Raw genomic sequence first — 26,345 nt, 5'->3', positions numbered from 1 at the left:
GCCCTTAGCTCCTGTAGCTGCAATCTCAGCTTCTGGTTTTCTTCCTGTAGAAGCACACGTTGGCAAATAGCCACATGTTTAGCCATGGTGAATTCACTCCTGACCTCCTTGAGTTGCTCTTGTAAGGGACCTATGTCTGCCACACCCTTCGACTTGGAGATCTGCATCCATGTGTGGGTACGGACTCTTTCTTCCTCCAATGCAAAAAATAGGGGGACAGTAAATTTCTGTGGTATGATTTTACCCGCCTCCAAAAAGGTGTAGTATGAACTCAGACTAGGCTGAGGGCTGGGCTCTGGTATATGTTCTTTTTCTGCCTCTATAGGTGGCTCTATCTCACCCTCCCTTGGTGGTGATGAGGGTCCTTCTCCTTCTCTCTTCTCTGTTTCCTGTAGCTGGGCCAGAGTGTCCTGTAGAACATTTTCAGCCTCCTGTAGCCAAGCTTTTTCAGTCAACAGGTCTAACCTTTCTTGCCACGTATTTTTCTTTGGACTCCCCTTCTCATAGGTGACTATTATCCTTGAGGGGGACTTTTCCTTGGGAGAAGCAGAGGTATCTTCGATGACAATCGGGCTGCTGGACGGAGGCTGTGGCTTGCCCGTCTTTATCCTAACACTTCTTCGAGCTTTAAAGTATAGAGGGGTCTCCCTCTTTCTCTTTTCTTTTGGCTTAGGTGGCGTGCTGAGGCCAGCTAGTATAGCTGCTGCCTCCCTTGCTAGAATGTCCGCCTTCTTCTCCTTGGGTTTCACCTTTTCAGGGCTTCCTGTAGAAGACCCTGTTTTAGCCAATTTCGGGCTTCCTGTAGAAGCCCCTTTTTCAATGATTTTCGGGCTTCCTGTAGAAGGCCCTTTTACTGTTTTCGGGCTTCCTGTAGAAGACCCTTTCTCTGTTTTCGGGCTTCCTGTAGAAGCCTGTTTCTGCTTTTCTGTAGACACAGGTGTCACCACCTTTGCTTGCTTTGCTATGTGGGTTTTGATTTTTGGTTTGGTTGCGGGTGCTGATGAGGTACTTGGGCTGATGTGGACCATCTCAGCTTTGTCCGTTCTGCTCTGCAACCTCTTTTCTCTTGCTGACAAGATGGGTGTGTCACCCTTTTCTTTGTCATCCTTTTTCTCATGCTTCTTCTTTTGTTCTTTCTTCTGCACTGTGGTCGGGGTCTTCTGGCCTGTTTCCTTCTTTCCCTCGGCCACTGATTCTTTTTCCTCACTGCTGGAGGAACCACTTTCTTCAGCCAGCATCCTTATGTCTCCGTCTCTTGTCAAATTTCTGAATGATTCCCATGAGAGGGGAACCTTATATGAATGAAGCACATCCTCCACAAGAAGTTTGATCAATCCATGGTGGGCTACCTGATCTGGTATGCCTTCTTTTAGCTTTGTGGCACACTCAATTAGAGACTGTAGCAGGAAATAAGGAATGCTCAGTTTCTCTTCTACAGGAAGATCAATCCGGTGCCTCAATTCAGTGAGCAACCGAAAGTGATACGCGTACACGATGCTAAAACGGCCTTCACAGGTTATATACTTCATGATTTGCAGGCTAACTTCATTCCATGGTGGCAGCAAGCTGGTTCTTCGCACCCCATTTTTGTCCTCCGAGAATTCCTCCTCAGGTGGAAAGAATTCTTTCTTGGCCTGCTGGCTCAACTTCCTTTCTTCCTTATCCCATGGCAAACCCATTGGAAGTTCAGTAATTCGACTGATATATTGCGGGGTGAGCTTGAGGCTTAGGCCCCTGAAGTTCGTTGTGGCCAGTGTCTTGGATTTCGACCTCAGAGCCTGCAAAAATTATTCTGCCACTTCATCGTCGTAACCCGTGTGAAGAGCTCCACCACCTCCTGGTTTTCCCTTAACTTGGTTGAATCAGTGGGTTCTCGTCTAATAAACCCACCCGGCATGATAAAACAGTTTCCTTAACCAGAGGTGGTGATTGTGGGAGAAAGTTGGTCTACTGAGACAGAGCGTAGGATTATGCTTCTGTCATGCACATAATCCACAAAACTTATCCCTGAGGAACTTAACACAGTTTAATTACCCTGACATCCTGTAGAATGACAGTATAGGCACAGCAGACAACAATTTCACCATTTTTCTATGACCAGACTGGGGACGACGATTCTGCCACCTTTAAAAACCAGTTGCATGAAGAGTTCAAGGTTACCTTTTTAATCTGCCACCTTTTTATGTGAGGCACCCGCCTTCCTGTAGAAACTGCGTTCCTGTAGAAATAGCGTTCCTGTAGAAGCAACGCGCGATTTTCGGGAAAGACTGCAGTTGGTCTGCGCTCTGGGTGTGCTTCACAAGCGTTCTGATAGCCAAAGGCTCGGCGTATCGAACTGCAGAAAGATCAGGATAGCCACTCGAGTTCAAAACGGTGGTTGATAAATGCATGAGGGCAATCTAGCCGATTAGATTTTGAATCGGCGGAATCCGTGGCGCGGGGGTGAGCTGTCCCCGCCAGACCATTGGGCGACGTCATCCCATCATTCAACTGCGCGTTCACTTGTTGCCGCATCAATTCCCGCAGATCTGTCGCCGCCTCTTCTGTTAAACTCGTTTTTTCCCCGACGGGATTGCTCTCACGTGCGTGCTGCCCATTCTTTTTGTCATGGCCGCCACCCAAACATCCAACTAGACCATTAACTGGCCGACGTGGCCGGCCAAATGGCCATACGGCCGCTCAACCCATTCACCTTTACACTTTGCAATCAATCAAAGTAAAATTCATGCAATCTGATGGAAGGAAGGGTCAAGACACTTACCTGCGCGGCTGCACACGATGTTTCGGTTTTTTGGACGCTGATGAGTGGATTTACCTGCTGCTGGCGAACTTACACAGGCCCGGAGGTCCATGTTTACAGGCTGGCGACGATGGATTGGATGCTTTGGTTGCATGTGCCCGCGTTTCATTGCATATAGCCGGCGCTGTGAATGGTATCCACTCTAGCAGGCTTAACTGTTACAGGACTCCCGCGGGATGTCTTGTAACAGTTCTTCCTCCTTGGGTGCATGCGGCACGACGAAGGATCTGGCCTCACGATCACGCTCCCGGAGCTTCTGGATGACTGGGATGAATATGGTGTGAGATCTCCAGCGTTTTTTCATTTAAAATTTGATTTTTCTTGAGAACTCATCGATCTGCTTTGCTGGTGCAGGTAACTTCGTTGCATGTCGACAAGGATGGCAGGACGAGGTGACAACAATGTGCAAAGGAGATAACAATAGCTTGCATGCGTCCAAACCGATCCTCAGTCATTAGATCTTCTCATAAAATGGATTTTGGGCCGTTCTGAGCTTCTACAGGAAGTTTCATGTAGAAATACAGAGCTTCCTGTAGAAAGGTTGCGTTTCCTGTAGAGAGTCTGCACCTTCCTGTAGAAAATCTGCATCTTCCTGTAGAAAATCTGCATCCTCCTGTAGAAAATCTGCGTCTTCCTGTAGAAGATGCAAGCTTTAATAAAATTGCACATACCTTGGAGAAAATGAGTATTCTTGGGGGAGGTGCTGGTGAGGTGTCCTGACTGCATGATGAGGACCCTTGGCTTTGAGTTGAGAGGCTCCCTCTCCTCCATAGAACACCTGCAATCTGCATGCAATTTCACATGATAATCTTGTTGTCTTTGTCTTTCGTTTTTTTTTCCTTTTTTTTCTTTTTCTCTCTTTTCTTTGAAAGATAACAGGGGCGCCTCAATGAGGTTTTTACCCTTGCCATCTGCCTTAAGCGCCTCAAAGAGGTTTTCACTCAAGGATCTTTTTCCAATCTTTTTTTCTTTTCTTTTTTTTGAAAGACAATAGGGGCGTCTCAATGAGGTTTTCACCCCTACCACCTGCCTTGGGCGCCTCAGAAAGGTTTTCACCCAAGGATCTTTATTATTATTATTATTATTATTATTATTATTATTATTATTAGATTCTTCATGGTATGCCCAAAGCAGAGGCAGAACCCTTCTCTATGACCAACACTGCCTTCTCCATAGTTTTGATGAACTCTTGTCTTGAGAGAGGCTTCCTGTAGATCTTCAATCGATGCCCATTGACAAGCATGGGGATGGCTTCCTCATCAATGGTCCGAATAAGAACAGATCCATTGTCATGACATTTTTCCACTGAATATGGCCCTAGCCATCTGGTTCTCAGCTTCCCCTTGAAATCTTTGTATCTGGAGTCATACAACAAAGCCCAATCTCCCGGCTGAAATTGCTTGTCATGGAGATGTTGGTCATGCCACACATTTCTCTGAAGTTGAACCACTTCTGAGTGAAGGAGGGCCTGCATTCGGTGCTCATCCAGTCCATTTAGCTGCAAAGAACCTTTCTTGTTGTGCATGGCTGAGATCTAGGTCCAGCTGAGCTGCCATCCTCAACGTGTTGTATTCAAATTCAATGGACAGCAAAGCTTTCTTCCCATAGACTAGCTCATAAGGTGTGAAGCCGGTGGTGGTCTTCCAAGTGGTGTTGTAAGCCCATGTGGCTTCAACCAGGCGATCTGCCCAGTCCTTTCTGCTGCTGCTCACCACCTTAGTCAAGATCCCTTCTAATGCTCTATTGGTGACTTCCACCTGCCCATTTGCTTGAGGGTGATAGGGGGTGGAAGTCCTATGCTTGATCTTGTGATGAGCTAGTAGATCTTCAACCAGGTTGGAGGTGAACTGGCTCCCTTGATCGATGACCAGCTCTCTTGGATAGCCAAACTTATAGAAGATGTTTTCTCTTAGGAACTCGGCCAACTTTTCTTCTGTTGCTGCTTTGATTGCTTTGGTCTCTGCCCACTTTGTCAGGTAGTCAGTGCACACAATGATGTAAGACAATATTAGTTCAAAAGTTCAAAAAGCTCCTATCAAAGGCTACGGCCTTCATATTTATACACAATGAAGATCAAGCTGGCTTCCTCCATTCGTGGAGCTTGGTTGTCCAACTGAAAGTCAAACTGCTGATCCTATAGAATCCGTTGGTTGCCTTTAAGCTCGGTGGGGAGAGCTGTTGGAGCTCGGAGTTAAGGTGAAAATCACTAGGAAGGTCATCAAGACTGTGGAAAACCTCCCTATGAATCCGCAATGTCACCTTTGTTGTCTCCTTGTCTCCATTTGTGTGGTCTTTTGCTCTCTTTAATGCCAAAAACCTGAAATCATCATGTATTAGCCACATAGATATAATGCCTGCCCTTCTTCCTACAAATAACACGAATATACTAAGAAATGAATGCATAAGTGACAAAAGATGAATGGTTGAGCAAGGTAAGTAGGCCAAATGAGCCCAAATTGTACCAAAAATTGGGGCTCATCAACTATGATGCATCTGTAGATGAATATGGTACATTATACCTTGGATGTGGTATATTTTTTGCAATTTTCACTTGAATTTGTCTCACAGTATTGCAAAATTGAGAGAATTTTTTTACAAGTTGAATTTCATCCCCAGGCAATCTATCAGGTTATCTATTTATTTGGAAAGTGAATTGACATAATATTGTCTTGCAACCATATGCATCAAAGTGACCAACACCAGAGATCCCATCCCCCACTAGATTTTTGTGCATTGTTGTAAATCCATTTGCACTACAATCATTCTTTTGTGGAGCCTTAGACTGGGTTACATGATGTGACCTAGTTCTCTTATCCAGAAAACTAAAAGAAAATAAGGACTTTTCTTTTATGGTGCTTCCCGTTTCTCTCTTGGCTATTTCACATGAAACAAAAGTTATTGTCTCGGCTCTGGGACCCATGGAAATATTAGTAAAGACAAGAGTCACCACCTTTGACCCATCTACTGGGGTACAAGAATTTTCATGTGAAGAAACATCTAAATGAGTTCTAGAGTCCATATCAAACTGAGCAGAAGTTGAAGTCACCAACTTGGCACCATCACCATGCAAATAAGAGTCTTTGCGTGAGGAACATTCTCCACTTGATGTAAATGAATGATTCTTACCATTTTGAGATGAAATAGAACTAGTCATAGGAGACAAACTTGAAGGTCTATTCAAAAATCTCGGAGTAAATATAGTCTTTGGTTTTATAACTTTCTTTGCTTGTTCTCGGAATGATCTTTATGATCATTCTTTTTTTGCTTTTTGCAGTTTTTAGTTATTATCAGACTCATAATGGACTATTTGGTTTATTACATTTATGTCAATTTTTGTATTATCAAGCTGATATCTGTAAATAGTGTATTTGAACATGGTATGTTCTAACTACAAGTGAATGTATCTCATACATGCTTGAGATTCAACATGTAATTTTCTTAATTTATTTAATGAAAATTATCCTGGGGAAAAAAACTTTCTTTGCTTGTGTACTAATCAGTTTACCATTACTATAGGTAGTGAAAATTTTGGCAGAATCTAGTGGACCAATAGAAAGTTCAATAGTAGAAGAAGAACCTTCTAACATTGCACCCTATGCATTTTCCAGACATCCATTCTACTCATTTTGACATCTATCATTGTGTTCCTTTAAGTGTTGGCTCAAATGACCATAATTCTGATGTAGAATCTGCATGTCCCTCTACCATGCAATCCTAAATAATAAATCCCTATACATCTCTAGTTGGTTTTACACGACATTACATCATTATTTGTTACTAATATCAAATTAAATTGGGAATCAACAAAGTCTCTATCCTTGTTGAGTATCCTTGGTTCTATTGTTGATGACTAAGCAACAATGCATGGCATGCCAAGATGAGAATCATTCCTAATCGCTTGCCTGGAAGAAGAACCTACATGTTTATGAGGTTCATCCCCCACATCATTGTCTTTCTCCATCATATCAGCTTCAGAAATATTGTCAATATTTCCAGCCTGACCACATGAATCCCTATAGTTCAGAACAATTCCATGTTTATTTTTGTATGTAATTGTAGGAAGGAAGGCACGAAAAAATGAATTCAGAGAAGCTTCACCATTGTCACAAGAAAATGGTGATATATTCATAGTAGGTGGAATACATTGTGAAGAATTATCCACAATTCCATTTATAGCATAATCGTTAAGAAAACCATGAAAGTTGTCACTGGAATTTTCAGCTGAGAGTTGTGTTACTTAATAGCCACAATCCATCTTTTCTAGGCCAACTACATCTAAATCATAGTTCTGAATGGTAGAAATCCTTCTTGTATCACTTTCAGTAAAATCACTAGTCCTCGAGGTATCTAAATATGAATTCTTTGAGGTTGAGCAACTGCAATCTCCATTATCTAACCTATTGTGAGGGAAGAAAACCAAGCCTACCAATGGATCGAATGAGATGGCTCTTTCATTTATATTGTTCATAGGCAGACTCTACTTCATTGCCACAAGAGAAGAGAAAGAAGAACTCCTATTCAAGGATGTGTTCAGTGGCTTGGGTTGAGAAAGGGAAGAATGAACTATATTAAGGCTCCTTTATCCATCTTTAGTCGATGACTCTTCTAAACAACATGAATTACTAGTTAGCAATCCCAATACTTCAGATGTCACATCTATAGATACCATATTGATGTCACAACTACTCAAAGATCCTATAGATAAATTTCACTCATGCTTCTAGCTCATCACTGCTTGTAAGGTTGCCAAGAACTTCAATATTTTCAATGGTAGCTTCTTGTCTATTACCAAGGTTGCTCCTGAGGGGTTACACCACTTCAAAAGGATTGGATAGATATCCATTTCTCCTGCAAGATGTAAAATGAGATTGAAGTCAACAAGAGATGTACTATGATTAAAATCATATTTTTCCACTTTTTTAAATGTCGAGGTAGGGCTATCAACAACAACTGAGGGTTGTCGAACAGATACTCTGTCACAAGGGGCAACAAAGTTGTAATCTTAAATCAGAACAGATAATTTAAACCTTAAAGTCACTCATAAATTTCTACAAGGTAATAAGGAAAACAAAGTAGGACCATTTGTGCCAATAATGTGTTATGCAACAAAATAAAATCTGAAAAACAATCATCAAGAATTCAAAAACAAGTTAAAAAATTAGATTCCAAAACCACCAAATCATATGGCAATTTTTTTGTGGAATGCAAGGAAAATATTATACCAATATAGAAGTAAAATATATATATATATATTGTTTTTTCTTTTTTCTTTTTTCTTTTTTCTTTTTTCTTTTTTCTTTTTTCTTTTTTCTTTTTTCTTTTTTCTTTTTTCTTTTTTTTTTCCTTTTTTTTCTGAAAAGAAAATATTTGTAACATTACCATGTAGGAATTCAATTTCAGAAGGAAGAGACATATCCCTTCTTGCATATATTATGAAACAACATGCATAGACTCACCTACTGTATAGAAGCATATAAATTCTTTCAGACAATACGTCCTCTAGATCAACTTTCTTAACCTGTAAACAAAACAGTTCCATAAGTATTGACTCAAGTCTCAAACTACAACAAGGAAAGATAACTTTGTTGCGTTAAGGTGCACAATGGATCAAAACTATAAACTTCCTAGGATCTGTGGCTAATCATAAAAGTTGTACTTACTTTGAAGTCATCTATTCTATACCATGATCCATGCAGGTCCTTTACATAACAAACATAATGCCCAAAAAAGGAGGCATTTAGCATATCGATGTGCACAACAACAACATAAAGCTTGTATATATGCAAACCATTTCTGTTTCCACTCACATAAGGTGACAAATCCAGTGTTTCAGGGAATGTTACCCTCTTGTTCAACTTGCCAAACCTCCCAGTCTACATCTTGATTCTTCATTAAATATTCTTGTAAGAACTAAAGAGTAAACTCCATAAAAAATCCATGAACTATATGAACCAGGATAACATTAAGACAATGTGCAAACATGGATTAAGTTATGGTGGAAAATAGAACCTGGAATCATTTCAGTGCAATTGTAAGAATATTAGGACCCTGATGGAAAGTAAGTTGTTTCAATGCCTTCACGTAAGCATCACATTTTCAATCATAGTAAGGTAACAATCACTACCATTTTTCAATTAACAAAAGGATTTGCATACCTTTATCAGTGTCATAATCACAGTTGTAGGGGAAAATATCATACAAAATAAATTTATAAAGGGTTGTTCATAGAAAAAAACCCCAATGATAGAATAAGGTGAAGTTTTACAAAACCCTTACCCTCTTGTAGACTAAATTATGTATGATTCTAATTTGTTTCTATTGTAGTACCATGGAGGAACAAATTTTGGTCGTACAGCAAGAAGGCCTTTCATTGCAACTTTTTATGACTATGATGCACCCATAGATGAATATGGTACGTTATATCTTGGATGTGATATATTTTCTATAATTTTCACTTGAATTTGTCTCACAGTATTTCAAAATTGAGAGAAGTTTTTTTAGGAGTTGAATTTCATCCCCAGACAATCTATCAGGTTATCTATTTATTTGGCAAGGGAATTGACCTAATATTGGCTTGCAACCATATGCATCAAATTGACCAACACAAAATATCCCATCCCCCACTATAGTTTTATGCACTGTTGTAAATCCATTTGCACTACAATATTCTTTTGTGGGGCCTTAGACCGGGTTAGATGTTGTGACCTCGTTCTCATATCTAGAAAACTAGGAGAAAGCAAGGGATTTTCTTTCATGGTGCTTCTTGTTTATCTCTTGGCTACCTCACATGAAATAGAAGCTATTGTCTCAGCTCTAGGACCCGTGGCAAGCTTAGTAAAGATAGAGTCACAAACTTGGCACCATAACCATGAAAATAAGAGTCTTTGCGTGAGGAACATTCTCCACTTGATGTAAATGAATGATTTTTACCATTTTGAGATGAAATAGAACCAGTCATAGGAGACAAACTTGAAGGTTTATTCAAAAAACTTGGAGTAAATATAGCCTTTGGTTTTACAACTTTCTTTGCTCGTGTACTAATCGATTTACCAATATTGTAGGTAGTGGCAATTTTGTTAGAATCTAGTGGACTAACAGAAAGTTCATTAGTAGAAGTAGAACCTTCTAACATTGCACCTTGTGCATTTTCAAGACATCCATTCTACCCATTTTGACATGTATCATTGTGTTCCTTTAAGTGATGGCGTGCAACTGACCATAATTTTGATGTAGAATTTGCATGTCCATCCACCATGCCATCCTCAATAGGAAATCCCTCTGCATCTCTAGTTTATTTTACACGACATTACATCATTATATGTTGTTAATGTCAAATTAAATTGGGAATCAACAAAGTTTTTATCCTTGTTGAGTATTCTTGGTTTTGTAGCTGATGACTGAGCAGCAATGCATGGCATGACAGGATGAGAATCATTCCTAATCGCTTGCCTGGAAGAAGAACCTACCTATTTTTTAGGTTCATCCCCCACATCATTATATTTCTTCATCATATCAGCTTCAGAAATATTGTTATTCTTTCCAGCCTTACCACATGAATCCTTGTAGTTCAAAATAGTTCCATGTTGATTTTCATAATTAATTGTAGGTTGTCAGGCATGAACAGATGAATTCGGAGCTTCACCATTGTCACAAGAAAATGGTTATATATTAATAGTAGGTGGAATACGTTGTGAATAATTATCCATAATTCCATTTATAGCATAATCGTTAAGAAAACCATGAAAATTGTCACTAGAATTTTCAGTTGAGAGTTGTGTTACTTCATAGCCACAATCCATCTTTTCTGGGCCAACTACATCTAAATCCCAATTCTGAATGGTAGAAATATTGTTTGTATCACTTTAAGTCAAATCAATGGTCCTCGTGGTATCTAAATAGGAATGATTTGAGGCTGAGAAACTACAATCTCCATTATCTAACCTATTGTGAGTGAAGAAAACCAAGCATTCCAATGGATCGAATGAGACGGCTCTTTCATTTATATTGTTCATAGGAAGGCTCTACTTCATTGCCATATGAGAAAGGCAGGAAGAACTCCTATTCAAGCATGTGTTCAGTGGCTTGGGTTGAGAAAGGGTGGAATGAACTGTATTCAAGCTCCTTTCTCCATCTTTCATCGATGACTCTTCTGAACAACTTGAATTACTAGTTAACAATCCTGATACTTCAGATGTCACATCTACAAGAACCATATCCACGTCACAACTACTCAAAGATCCTATAGCTAAATTTAACTCCTGCATATTTCCTAGCTCATCACTGCTTGTAAGGTTTCCCAAAACTTCAATCTTTTAAATGGTAGCTTCTTGTCCATTACCAAGGTTGCTCCTGAGGGGTTCCACCACTTCAAAGGGATTGGATAGATATCCATCTATCCTACAAGATGTAAAATGAGATTGATTGTGAACAAGAGATGTACTATGATTAAAATAATATTTTGCCACTTTTTTAATTGCTGAGGTAGGGCTATCAGCAACAACTGAGGGGGGTCGAATAGATACTTTGTCACAAGGGGAAAAATGTTGTAATCTTAAATCGGAACAGATAATCAGAACCTTAAAATCACACAACTTTCATAAATTGCTACAAGGTAATAAAGAAAACAAAGTAGGATCTTTTGTGCCAATAATATGCTATGCAACAAAATCAAATCTGAAAAATGGCCAATAATGTGTTATGCAACAAAATCAAATCTGAAAAACAATCATCAAGAATTCAACAATAAGTTAAAAAATCAAATTCCAGAACCACCAAATCATATGGCAATTTTTTTGTGGAATGTAAGGAAAATATTAGACCAATATAGAAGTAAAATGTCATTTTTATTTTTATTTTCTGAAAATAAAATATTTGTAACATTACCATGCAGGAATTCAATTTCAAAAGAAAGAGACACATCCCTTCTTTCATATATTATGAAACAACATGCATAGACTCACCTACTGTATAGAAGCATATAAGCTCTTTCAGACAATACGTCCTCTAGATCAACTCTCTTAACCTGTAAAAAAAACAGTTCCATAAGTACTGACTCAAGTCTCAAACTACAACAAGCAAAGATAACTTTGTTGCGTTAAAATATACAATGGTTCAAAACTATAAACTTCCTAGGATATGTCCCTGATCATAAAAGTTGTACTTACAATGAAATCATTTATTCTATACCATGATCCATGCAGTTCCTTTACATAATAAACATAATGCCCAAAAAAGGAGTCATTTAGCATATCAACGTGCAAAACAACAACATAAAGCTTGTATATATGCAAACCATTTCCCTTTCCATTCACGTAAGGTGACAAATCTAGTGTTTAAGGGAATATTACTCTCTTGTTCAACTTGCCAAACCTCCCAGTTTTCATCTTGATTCTTCATAAAATATTCTTGTAATAACTAAAGAGTAAATTCCATCATAACTCCATGAACTATATGAACCAGGATAACATTAGGACAATGTGCAAACATGGATTAAGCTATGGTGGCAAATAGAACCTTAAATCGTTTTAGTGCAATTATAAGAATATTAAGAGCTTGATGGACAGTAAGTTGTTTCAATGCCTTCACGTAAGCATCACATCTGCAATCATAGTAAGGTAATAATAATTACCATTTTTCAATGAATAAAAGGATTTGCATACCTTTCTCAGTGTCATAATCACAGTTGTAGGGGAAAATATCATACTATATCAATTTATAAAGGGTTTTTCATAGAAAAAAACCTCAATTATAGAATAAGGTGAAGTTTTACAAAATGGCCTAATTTGTAAAACTAAGCCTTGTTAACTAAGCCATGTATCGTGTGTGTCTAGTGACAAAAGGAATTGCACAAATTTCACTACATCTCAAACCTCTTGCAGTGAGATACTAAGCATCCATGAAAACATGCAATATCCAAGTGCTCCACTTTAAGCCCTGCAACAAGGAAAAGGGGTCAGGACCATGGATGATTTATGGAAATAAACTATGTTATTGACTGGTTAAACTTAACATTCTAAATAAAGTCCCACAACTTACGTAAGTGCCTAGGCAGAAACATGGCAATGGTTTAATTAAGGCCTTGATTAATAAGTTTGAAGGGTACCTCAAATAACAAAAGGAATTTCACCAGGTTTGGCTACAGTTCAAGCCTTCGAAGGTAACAAATGTCAAATTCCCATGCAATTTTGAATATTTATAGATATAAAAGTGATCCCCTTTAAAACAGAACCGATGAAGCACACTCATTATTGCAGTTCTACAATTAAGATTTTCTTCTATACACTCTGGTAGACATAAAATAGAAAAGTTCTCCTACTTTCTTAAAGGATGCTTCATGGGACAAAATTGATTTATCTGTTGCCTATTTAGGCTTATGTATATTATGAAAGAGCTAGAAATTGTGCCACTGCATTTCTTGTAAATTATGATTCAAATAATGTTGGAAGAGTCATATTTAATGGTCAACCCTATAAAATAGCTCTATGGTCTGTTAGCATTCTCCCTGATTGCAGAAATGTGGTTTTCAATACTGCAAAGGTGATAACCTTGAGTTATTAGAGTTGTGATTCTAGCCCTTTTTTATCTCAAAGTATTGAGGCTCATGCAACTTGTTAAAGTTGATGCACAAACTTATCTGGATGTTGATCACATTTGTTGCAAGTTGTTTATTCTAATTTGAGCATAAACTAGCAAAATGTAAGTATAGAATCTAGACTCAGTTTACAATAATTGCTTATATGCACCAAACAATTAATCAATTTACCCACTGGTCCAGCTGATACTAGACAAAAGAATGTGTATCTGATATCTCGGAGAGAATTTGATAATAAAACACAAAATATGCATTTTTTTTTCTGTTATGGTTTTTTGGATGCCAGGCTTGCATGTATGTATATTGTACCATGTCACATGCTCGATATTATATTAAATTATTAATAGATTAGGTATAATGGGTGATAAATTCTCTGGAAATTGTTCTTTTTCTAATTCATCATTTTTTGTTGGTGTCTAACATTAAGCTTTCTAGTTCAATGCACTGCTTTTCTACCTTCGATAATGAGGTGTGTTTGGCCTCTCTTTTACCAAATCTACATGCATGTGTTACTATAGAATCTACTTAAAATATGATTCTCTCATTGTAATAGGTTGACGTACAAACATCACAAATGAAAATGGAACCTATTGGAGGGTTTGCTTGGGAATCTATTGATGAAAATATTGCCTCTTTTGAAGAGAATTGCATCACTGCAGTGGGTTTGCTAGAGCAGATAAATGTTACAAGAGATGATACAGGTAATTGTGGTACATAACAAGGTGAGACACCATAGTTTCCTTATATGTTATAGTGGTTTCATAACATTATCCTATTTTCTCATTGAATTTTTTCTTTCACTGGTGCCAATTAGTGTGGTCATAGTTGAAAATTTTAGTGGATTGTCCTTGTGAAAGAGCATGCTTAGATTTGAATTTTGTATCTTTTTTAATTTGAACTTTCAAATTGTATGTTAAGATTGCTACTTTTGATTATTCATGGGTTGCTTCCTTCTTTGTTAATATTGATATATGTATCTGATGTTTTGCATATTTCTCCTTTCCTATATTGAATTATCTCCTGCTCATTTATCATACTTGCACTAGCCCATGCATTGAATGTGTGTGAAACTCAAAATTAAAAAATATTCAGACCTCATAATTGGGAGAAGAGGAGTACTAACATGAATCATTGGATTCATAAATTTGTTGTTGCCTTCCCATGTAATTATACTATTTTATAGTTTGTCTAAAATATATGTTATTTATCCTCATTTCAATTGTATCGATGTTGTGGTTTTCAACATGCTACCTATATAAAATTGACAGGAAGGGTATCTGATGATGCTCAGTTCATTAGGCTTTGATTTAAATGTAAAGTTTTAATTCATAGGCATGCACTCATGGCTTCATGCATTCCTAGACACTAATTAAATCATGTCTTGAGTAGTGTGGAAGTTGATGAAGATGAACACTTTATAAAGAATGGTGGTCTCCCAGTCCTTACTGTACAGTCAACAGGTGATGCATTGCATGTCTTCATAAATGGTGATCTTGCAGGTATTTTCTTATTTAGCATTAAACTTTAGCTATAATTATACACTTTTCAACATGTTGTTGTGTCGAGTTTCATACCATCAAATAACTGGAAATTCTAGTTTATGATAGTGATGCTTTTTCCTAGAATAAATCAAGAGTATAGAGAACTTAGAGCTATACTTCTTCCAGGGTTCTGCAAATTGGATTTAAATTTTTCTTGGATGCTTTCAGGGAGTGAGTATGGAAGGAGGGAGGACCCGAAAGTGAGGTTTTCATCTGGTGTCAAGTTAAATGTTGGAACAAACAAAATTTCTCTCTTGAGTATGACTGTTTGTCTACATGTTGGCTTCAAAACCTTTTAAGCTGCTGCTTATGTTCCATGCCTTTTATTTTTTCGTTGGGTAGATTTCAAACAACTAACAGATACCTGTGTCTATAAGTTGTAGCTTAAATTTGAAATGTTTGATAGTTAGGTTTTACATGTTGGTTGTTTAATAGAGGAACCAACAAATGGATGGTGTATACTTATTATTGTTACACTTTTCCTCTAAAGTTACTCAAAGAGTTTTTTTGTTTGTGATAAAGAATATTGGGCCCCATTTTGAGATGGAAATGTAAGAGTTTTGGGTCTAATAAACTTTAGTGGTTTCAAGAATGGAACACGAGATTTGTCCTCACAAAGGTGGTTATATCAGGTTAGGGTCATTTTAACTTGAAGCTTTCCTTTTGTTGTTATTTTCTTATATTTTAGATGGTATTTTTGTGAACTGAAATACAAGCATATCGTTATTGTAGAAATACATGGATAAAAATATGATGATTCAAGACAAAATGAAAAATTACCTGGAAAATTGAGAAAAAGCTTATTTTAATGAGAATATATTTTTTACAACGTCATGCCATTCCCTTCGTCAGTTTTTGTTTCTAGTACTATGATCTTTCATTGCCAAACTTATGTCTTTGTTTCTCCTACCAATCCTAGTTTGTTTTCTGTGTTTACACATTTTGAAATGACATTTTAGGAGAATTATATAAACAACAAAGATCAGTCGTCAAAGGTGAAATTTTGTTGTAATGTTTAGGGTCATAATAATTTGGCAATAATAGGTAACTGACCAATGTTACAACAATATATGATTACATGTTACTACTTTTAAAAACAATGAACAAGGGAAAGGTGTTTTCTTGTTCTTTCATTGAGATTCTGCAGCAACTGGGTCCTACATTCTTGATATCTAAACAAATGAAAAATATTTCAATGGCCTTGGGGATGACTTACTAGACCTTAGAACTATTAAATAATAGATAATTAATGTACTGAATCTAAATATCTATCATAAATTCTCCAAAGAATAATCTCATCTTTGCTTTCATCATGTCTAATATAGGTTATTTTATTCTTTATACTTTATGCATGTAGATTGGATTGAAAGGTAAATCAATGAATCTCAACAGTAGTGGAAATAAAATTGTTGAATGGATGAAAGGAGTAGTGATTCCTCAGAAACAACCTCTAACATGGTATAAGGTAATGGTCATCAAGTGTGGGAACTAGATTTGGTATCAACAACATATTTCTGGTTATACTTGGATGGAAAAAATTGAGTAAGATAAAGATTTTGCCGAAGCTTATTTGTACAAAGTCTAAATTTATCTATTGTACAAGCCATGTTTGATGCACTAGATGGCAAAGATCCATTAGGATTGGATTTAAGCACCATGGGAAAAGGCCAAGCTTGGGTAAATGGGCATAGCATTGGATGATACTAGCCTTCATATATTGCGGAAGGTGTCTGCTCAGATGGATGTTCTTATGAAGGAACTTACCGACCTCACAAATGTGCGACAAATTGTGGCCAATATTCTCAGTGCTGGTGAGTGATCTGTAATTTGTTGCAAGAATTTTTTAATCGGTGTTGTATTTTATAAATAATGAACTGTGCTCTTCCAAATTTATCACATTAAGGGTGGATTCTATGAGCTCTTAATAATGGTTAAATCTGGTGGGAGGAATTTGTGATTATTTGAACATCAAAATATTTCATGGTTTTAGGTACCATGTTCCTTGATCGTGGCTACAACCTATGGGAAATGTGTTGGTGTTGTTTGAGGAAATTGGAGGAAATCCTTCTGGAGTTTCACTCATTAGAAGATCTATAGATAGTGTGTGTGCTCATGTATCTGAATCACATTCTCAATCTATCAACTTTTGGCATCTTGAGAGTACTGACAAAGTACAAAAATTACACATACCAAGGGTTCACCTTCAATGTTCCAAAGGACAACAAATTTCAACCACTAAGTTTGCAAGTTTTGGTTCATTTTCAATGTTCCAAAGGACAATATATCATGGATTTGTTTGTGATATATGGTTTAGTGTCTAGTAATATTGCTTCACTTTCATATCAACTTCAAAAGAACAACAATGAAGCTCCCCATTTTGACCATCGATGGGAAATTTATGGCAATGACTGTGCATTGTGAACTCCTCATGGGACCCTTTGAATGCTAATTAGTTGAGTTTTCATGGGGTGTTCAAACTTTCGTTCTCAACCTTTCAAATTCCAAATTGGCCAAATGGGTGATTGGTTGAGCTATTTGCATTCCTTTCTTGAATTGCATCATTCTCCATGGAAAATTTCTCTCATCGAATTATTTATAGTGAGTGTAGAATATGGAGCGAGATTAGGATTCATGTTTACAAGTGATCACATTTTTTTCATTTGATGGCTAGTGTCCTCCTTTAAGTAGTTTGAGTTTCTTCCATGATCATAGGCAACCTTTGCTTAAACTTGTGCGACAGTTAATGTATTAATTCATACACTACCCTATTTACATTAATGAATAAAATTTTCACTTTAAAAGTACAAGGCGTTTTAACACTAAGGTTGAACTCATAATCCCAAGAGCTATAAAGACAAAATAATTGATGCTATAACTTAGAACTCTAGGAATGTGCAAGAAATTTGAAACAGTTCCAGTTCACTTCATGAAAATTTATTTCTCTTGTTTCATATTTTATTAATATTTGATGCATTTAGATCAATTTCTTTCTGCTAAGGATAAAACTGTGAAACAAAGTTTGTTTATCTTAGAGTTTCAGAGACAAAATGGCTTGTCAACAAGATGGATGTCACTTTTCTTCTCTGAGAAGATAAATTTGTCTTATTTGAATATAGGATAAAACTGTAAAACAAAGCTTGTTTATTTTAGAGGTGCAGAGACAAAATGACCTGCCAACAACATGGACAGTACTTATCTTCTCCTCCGAGGAGATATATTTGTCTAATTTGAATAAAGGTGTCTCTACTAATATTACATTTAGGAAAATGTAACATTATTATGTGGTTGTGTGCTCAATTCTATTACATTATATTACATGAAACACGAAAATTATTATTTTTTTCCTTTTTCGCATTCATAATCAATAGAATCAAAGCTTTCCTCGTATTTTTAGTTTTGAATAAATAGTGTGAATTTTTAAAACTTAAAAAAATTATAATAACAATTATTAATTCAAAATTATGGTCAATAAAATTTTTATAAATTCAAAATTTTATAAACAAGTGCCATGTGGTGGCAATGTGCAAAATAAATACAAAAACAGTGACATTACCACCATGTGGCTCTTGTCATATATGGTTTTATACTTTATCAAATATTTTCCCAAGACTTCACAATGTTTTATAACTTAGTAAAAGGTTTGCCAAGGGTTTACAAAGTTTTATTATTCAGTGAAGGATTCGCCAAGATCTTATAATTTAGTGAAAGAATCGCAATGATTTTACAAGATAATATAATCTGGTGAGAGATTCGCAAAATATATATATATATATATATATACACATATTATATTAGTAGTTAAATTGCTTTCCATTTTTCTTATGTATCATGGGGATTCTCCCATTTATTATACATATAAATTTAGGGGGGTTCTTTAAATTTTCCCTGAAGCGGATGTTGCTCTTCTGTAAAGGTGTTCTTTTGGGAGGAATACCCTAGATCTGTCATACACTGGCTTTCGTAGGTGGTTGGACCACCTAGCCTTCATAAAAGGTCCACAGCATTTACATCCATGATACCCTTTTGTTACAAGACCTACGAAATTATTGTATATAGGTCGGCACATTAGCAGCCATGAAGATCAGAACAATTGCAGTGAATTAAACTAATATGAAAAACAATATTGTTACGTATATAAACAAATCAATTAAAAAATTATTTACCAGAGCAAACTCCTAATCCTGGATAATCATGTATGGTGTAAGCACATATGTCATACAATGTAAAACTCCTCTCTATTGTGATGGTTCTTAATACATCGTACACATGTATCCCTTCCCATAATTCCTTCAATTCATCTACCAATGGTTGTAAGTAGACATCCATATTCTTCACTTATCTTCTACCAGGGACTATGAGAGCCAACATAAGATGTTCATTCTTCACAAACAACCATGGGGGGGTATTGTTATTAATCACTACTACAGGCCAAACAAAATAGTTGGTGCTTTGGAGGGAATATGGGTTGACACCATCCATGGCTATGCTGAGTTGTAGAGTTCATAATTTATCCTTGAATTTTTTAAGCCGTGTATCCTCTATATGCTTCATGTCTATTGAATCTGTTGGGATTCACATATCTCCTAACTCACTTCTATGTGAGGCATGCCATCCCTACAACATAGCTAATTCTTTGCAACGAAAAAGATTTTGAATCCTTGGGATTATAGGCATCTTCCTCAAGATCTTATGAGGAGGATCGTTTGATTTACCCCATTTCTTATTCACTGTATCTGTCATGCCCACATTTGGGACATATCTCTTTGTCTTCATATCCTCCTCTATATAGAATACAATCATTCAGACATGCATGATATGATATGTACTCAACGCCCAACATTTTCAACAACTGTTTTACCTCGTCACAGCTACCTGGAAATACATTATCACTCAAAAGAACATTGTCATTGAATAACCTATATTCAACGGGGAATATAATTGTACAATGTCAATATTTAACGTTCGTAAAATCAACCATTTTAATGTTGATTGTGTGACAAGATTTCTCAAAATATAAGGGACTTGATCAATCATGCAAGTGAATTACCTCAATATTATCAAGAAACATGCATTTGACTTGCCAAATTTTTCTTTCAAGTTGTATAGCAACATCGTTGTGCCCAGTTGAGTAGAATTTGACTTGCCCGCAAGTCCAAAGAGAGGGGTAGTGGAAGAAAATTTCAGGCTTTGAATAAGGAATCAATGATATGAGCATCATCCCCTAGCTCATTGTTCTAGAATGAACCTAGTAACATTGCCTCCATGGCAGTTGTATCCTGCAAGTAATCATCCATACCAACCTCTATTTGATTTCCTCCATGGTAGTTGTATCTCATAAGTAATCATCCATACAAAACTCTATTTGATTGCTTCCATTTCCAACCTGTGATGAAGAACTACAATTGTTGTAGTCATTCCTAATTGGGGAATCTGGACGTAGTGGGAATTGAATAGGAGGTTGATTCAATCATTATTTGCTTGCTTCCTCTCTGAGTCTTTCTCCTTCTCTCGCTTTGACGTTGTAGTGGGGTGCACTGGAAGATGGTAGGTGGGTCACTCATCATCACTAGAATCCTAATTTCAAAAAATATTTAACACCATTAGTACATTATCAATGATATTAGTAAGCACATCAATGCAATTGGTTTGTTGAAATTACATTATACCAAACAATCATTACTGTTGTTGATCTAAGATTGTGGGTGGAAGATGTCATGTTCTAATTAGAAAGGTGAAGAGGTTGTCCATTTTCATCTACCAATTGCTTGCAATATGTTGCTCTTGATAAGAGCTTCTAATGTTTTTGAAATGGAGGAATATTTCTGCATCTGAACTTTATTTTGAATCAAGATCCTGCAAATTTGGATACATTTTTATTCAAATTGACATGGATTATTTATATATATATATATATATATAAATAATTGAAATAAAAATAAAAATTATACTTACTGAAGATGGAAAGGGAGAACTCCGAGAAGGAATTTGATCATCAATATGGAACGAGTTGAAATTTGAAGAATTGGCCATTTCATATTATTGAGATTTTCTCCCCGCATCTGAAAAAAATGAGAAATACAATTTTGTGTACATAGCTAAAATTAATTTCGAGAACCATATAACCACACTCTGAATTTCAATATAGTTTTCAAACCATTTTTTAATAATAAGGCAACTTTAAGCAGAAAATGTATACTATGAACTATTGTAATTCATGTGGATGTGTCCTGAAGGATCATTTGAGATGAATATGTCATTTTATGTGAAATGAAACTTCAAATAACTTTTAAACCTTACCAGTGTGCTTATTAGGACAAATCGAACCTATGTGTTCAAACCATAACAGCACCAAGGCGTTCAAATAATATCTACACTAGTTTCTGACATTCCAAAAATATAAAATATGTTATCATATCGGTGCTCTTGTACAAAACCTCACCGATGCATTTAAATAAAAACAGCAACGTACGTACCTGTTTTTGGGATTTTGAAAATAAAAACAAATTCTAACATGTTGGTGCTCTTATAACAATTACAACAACAATGCATTTAAATACAAGTTGTGTCGTTGCGTTAAAATATTAACCGCACTGTTACGGGATATATATATATATATATCATGTCGATCCGTTGAAAAAATTTGGTGCCCTAGAAATTTCGGTGCACTTTACTTGTAAACACATCGAGGCTCTTTACTATCGAACGCACCGATGTTCGAATTAAGTGAAAAAACAAAACAAAAAATGTAAGTTTTATTTCTTTCTTTTTTTAAATTGAAAAATGAACAGTGATTAATTTAAATAGATGTCTTTCATATTAATCACATTATTAGGATTTGGTCGACGTTTCGAACCAACTAATGTGGTCCATCCTCAGGACAAGGCGAAGAATCAATCAATCTTAAGGAATAAATAGCATGGATGCATCATTACCCAGAATTAGTTGTTGAAAATTAGTTGTTGGTAAATCTTAAGGAATAAATAGCATGGATGCATCATTACCCAGAGTTAGTTGTTGAAAATTAGTCGTTGGTAAATTAGTTAATAAGGTAAGTAAAATATTATTTAAAAATTAGAGGTAAGGAGTTATCTATTAAAATAATATATATTTAGTTAAAAATTAGTTGTTAGCAATAAATAAATATAAAATACTTTATTCTAACATTTTAATAATTAATTATTTAATAGGGTAAGTAAAATATTATTTAGAAATCTAAGGTAAGGAGTTATCTATTAAAATATTATATATTAATTTAAAAATTAGTTGTTAGGAATAAATAAATATAAAATATTTTATTCCAATATTTTAATAATTAATTAATAAGGTAAGTAAAATATTATTTAAAATCCAAGGTAAGGAGTTATCTATTAAAATATTATATATTTATTTAAAAACTAGCTCTTAGGAATAAATAAATATAAAATATTTTATTCCGATAATTTATTAATTAATTAATAACGTAAGTAAAATATTATTTAAAATCCGAGGTAAGGAGTTATCTATTAAAATATTATATATTTATTGAAAAACTAGCTCTTAGGAATAAATAAATATAAAATAATTTATTCCAATATTTTAATAATTAATTAATAAGGAAAGTAAAATATAATTTAAAATCCGAGGTAAGGAATTGTCTACTAAAATATTATATATTTAGGAGTAAATAAAATATTTTATTATAAAGTTTTAATAACTAATTATGTAGTGAGAGATAATTGATATTATCAATCTATATAATATTATTAGGGGTTAACTTATACCTATGTTTAATTATATAGAACTAGAGTTATAGGTTAAGAAATGGTTCTAGAAATAATTTATCATAATATATAAAATGAAAAAAGAGGTTACTTATCATTATTTAAATATAAAGAGATTAATAGGCATATACATATATCAGTGATATTAACTAACTTAATAATAATAATAATATTGCGAAAAATAAATAGCAGAGAAAGACTCAACTTATATATTTTAAAAAAAATGAAGGTCAAGAGGGGAACAAAATAATAACTAATATCTAGAGGGTTACAAAAATAAGTATAATATAAAAAGGAGGATAATTACTGAGTAAAACAAACGGAGTTAAAGAATAAAATAATAGTAAACAATCTAAAAATCTAAAAATAAGATAGAAATAAAAAGTAAAAAGGAGAAGAAAGGGAGGTAGAATCAAGAAACGAAAGCTGGAATCTAGCTCTTACTTAATTTCTAGCTATTGATGGTGTTGGACCCGCCAACATATAAGGGGATCTCCCCGATAAGAAATCCCAATTAGACCTCAGATTGTTTGGTGTAGAAGCCCCCGCAGTGGGTCGTACGGTAATGCATTGACCACAATTTCGCACAAAGGCAAGTAGGATAACTTTGTTGGTAGCAAGGGTGTGACAATTGCAATGAGCCAAGGAAGGTGCATGAGAGGTTCTAACACACGGGGGTTGAGATGAGTGTGTCCCTTGGAAACCTATGGTAACACGCAGTTAAGAAGGGAACACACGAGCGAAGATGCATCACAACATGGAAGGAAAGTTAGCAAGAAATCCAAAGTGATGGTTAAACAACAGAACATTTCAGAAAGATTCATACAAGTTTATGATAGATTTTTCGGCAAAAATCACATGAGAAACCATTTGTCGACGTGTTTCGAACCAACCAGTGTGGTTCATCGTCGGGACAAGTTGAAGAACAGATCCAGCTTAGCATGTTTAAATAGCTAGAGCAGAGACACCAACGGTTACCTGGGCAAAAGGTTGACTAAGGAGCAAGGTCAAATTTAGTTATATTAGGTATAAAGTAAATAAATAAATATCTAAATATATAAATGAAAATATAAATTTAGTTATATTAGGTGTAAGATAAATAAATAAATATATAAATGAAGAATTATAAAATAATAATAAATTATTTTATAAATATATAAATGAAGAATTATAAAATAATAATAAATTATTTATTTATTTATAAATAAATGAATGAAAAAATATAAATTAATAAATATAATAGAAAAAATAAATTATTTATTTAATTTATAAAAATAAATGGTATCATTAGTAAGGTAAATAAATATATATAAATTTAGTTATATTAGGTGTAAGATAAATAAACAAATGAAGAATAAATTATTTATTTATTAAATAAATATATAAATGAAGAATTAAAAAATAATAATAAATTATTTATTTATTTATTAAATAAATGAATAAATATATAAATAAATGAAAAAATATAAATTAATAAATAAATTATTTATTTAATTTTTATAAATGAAAAAATAGAAATGGTATCATTAGTAAGGTAAAACTAAAGGGAAGTAGTTACGCAACGGGTTAATTAGTTAGAATTAATAAATAAATTAGAACAGTAGAATAAATAAATTAAATAATCCAATAAATAAATAGGAAGAGGAAATAAGGATTAGAAAATAAAATAAAATAAATTAATTATAGTTAGTTATAGGTATTAAAAACTAAAAGGAAAGTGGATAAATAAAAATACATAAAATTAAAATTAATTAATAAAATAAAATAAAAATGTAAGAATAATTAAAATTGATATTATTAGTTAAAAATATTAAAAGTAATAACGGACCTTTCCTTATACTAAACAAATAAAAGGGTTAATGATCTGAAAGAATGTTGGAAATAATAAATAAATACATACATACACAGATATCTATACATGCATGCATAAGCAAACCAATACATATATCATTTAGAGTAAACCAGCTATCATAGAATACAATACAACATATGCATGAAACGTGTTGGCTCTTTTTATATTAATAAGTGTAAGTTCCAGTCATACAATACATCCATGTCCAACCACTAGTTCCGGCAGCAGAATGTTACAGCCACAACTGCCTGCTCCTCCAAAGAGATGTAATAGCTTTACGCAGTGGAGAAGCCAAGGCTCGTTACAATACTGTCCAAGCTCTCTCTAAGATAGTCCTATCGGAAGCTTGGTTGACCAAAAGCCTTTACAATGAGTTTTGAAGTTCTATTTATGGCAAACGGTGGGGTGACCCTTGACATTCCCCTTTATGACAGTCCATTTACCCTCATGACTCTTCATCTACTCTATGACTATTACATCCAACTATCGACACTTGAACATCCACTTGACAAGATGTTTCATTACAATGCACGTGCTCATGTGAGACAAAATGGCTTGAGCAAGCCATGCAACACATAACTGACACTCAGTCTTGTTGTGGTGAGACAAACTCTTTTACATGCTTGTGATGGTGAAGGTAGTGAGGTTTTTCCAAGCTTGTTCATCCGTGATGGTGTGCATGTGCTCAACGGTGACATCTTGCTAAAGCGAACTCTTGCCTCCGGTGTATCCGAGTGCATTGGTATGGCTCCTCCGTCCAACTCGTCTGCTAGCATGTGCATGGTCTTTTTGGGTGTGGCAGAACCTGCAATACACTGATGCATAGTGTCCATGTTGATCTTCTAGTGTGTGTTGGTGGTCATACGCATCAACTGTCAACTACATGTTCAGCTCCAGTCAAACTTTCTTCTTGTCTTCGCCTTGGTGAGTGTGTTGAATGGGTGGGATCGCATAAGTGCACACAATGACATGCATGTTTCTACATTCCCTTGGATGTGATCAACAACATTTCTCACCTTGTCTACTCTGTGCCAGTTGTTGGGATGGATCTATAACTTGTACAGACGTAGTTTCATCCGTGAGTGCATGTTGCGCCCCCTATTGTTCTTGTTCCTGCTGCAACTCATTCGCTTGTCTGTGCAACTCAAGTTCTTCCTTGAGTTGTTGCTTCAACACATGCAACTCCTTCTTCGTTCCATTCTTTGTCTTTATGTGATCTTCATGTCACGCCATCACTTCATAGCCTGAGTCTCCAAAGTTGTTTTCATCACCAGTGGATCTGCTTGAGCTTGCAACTTTGTTCTGCCTCTAAGTTGACAACAACCTTCATCTTGCATTTGTTGCATCCGGTATGATGCCTTCAGTTGTTGTTCATGATGTTGCTCGCTATGATGTTGTTGTCGCCATATCTTGATGTCCTTGTCTATGAACAACTTAATGTCTTCGTGGGTAGGCAAGTCCATAGACACTTGATCGACTGCATCTCCAAGTGTGCTCTGAACGGTGTCTTCAACTATGCTCTCTTGGAAACCATTTTCCCTGTATTGCTGAGAGGGAGATGAACATCTACGATACCTAGCGACATTGCAAAAATCATGGCAAGCAATCTGTCAATCAAAAACCAAAATGAACTTGAGAATTGACTTGCAACGTACCTATGTGAATGATCATGAAGGTTGCGCAATTTCCTCCAGGAGGTCAGGACACTGACTGCTGAGACTGTGCAAGGCACAATCTGGGTTGTTGGGAGGCTAGCTGGCTGCTGGAACTACACAATGCACAGTCCAATCTGGTTGCTAAC

General features: G+C 35.5%; 1 pseudogene; it reads left to right on the top strand.

The window, feature by feature from the left end:
- The window catches only part of LOC149158451 (beta-galactosidase 9-like), a 47,070-nt pseudogene that overhangs the window by 6,531 nt on the left and 14,194 nt on the right, over positions 1 to 26,345 (top strand).

Source organism: Pinus tabuliformis, chromosome 5_2 (assembly GCF_031772625.1).
Source record: "Pinus tabuliformis cultivar Carrire ecotype Pingquan chromosome 5_2, CPIR1, whole genome shotgun sequence".
Classification (NCBI taxonomy): Eukaryota; Viridiplantae; Streptophyta; class Pinopsida; order Pinales; family Pinaceae; genus Pinus; species Pinus tabuliformis.
This window is presented reverse-complemented; position numbering and strand designations above follow the sequence as displayed.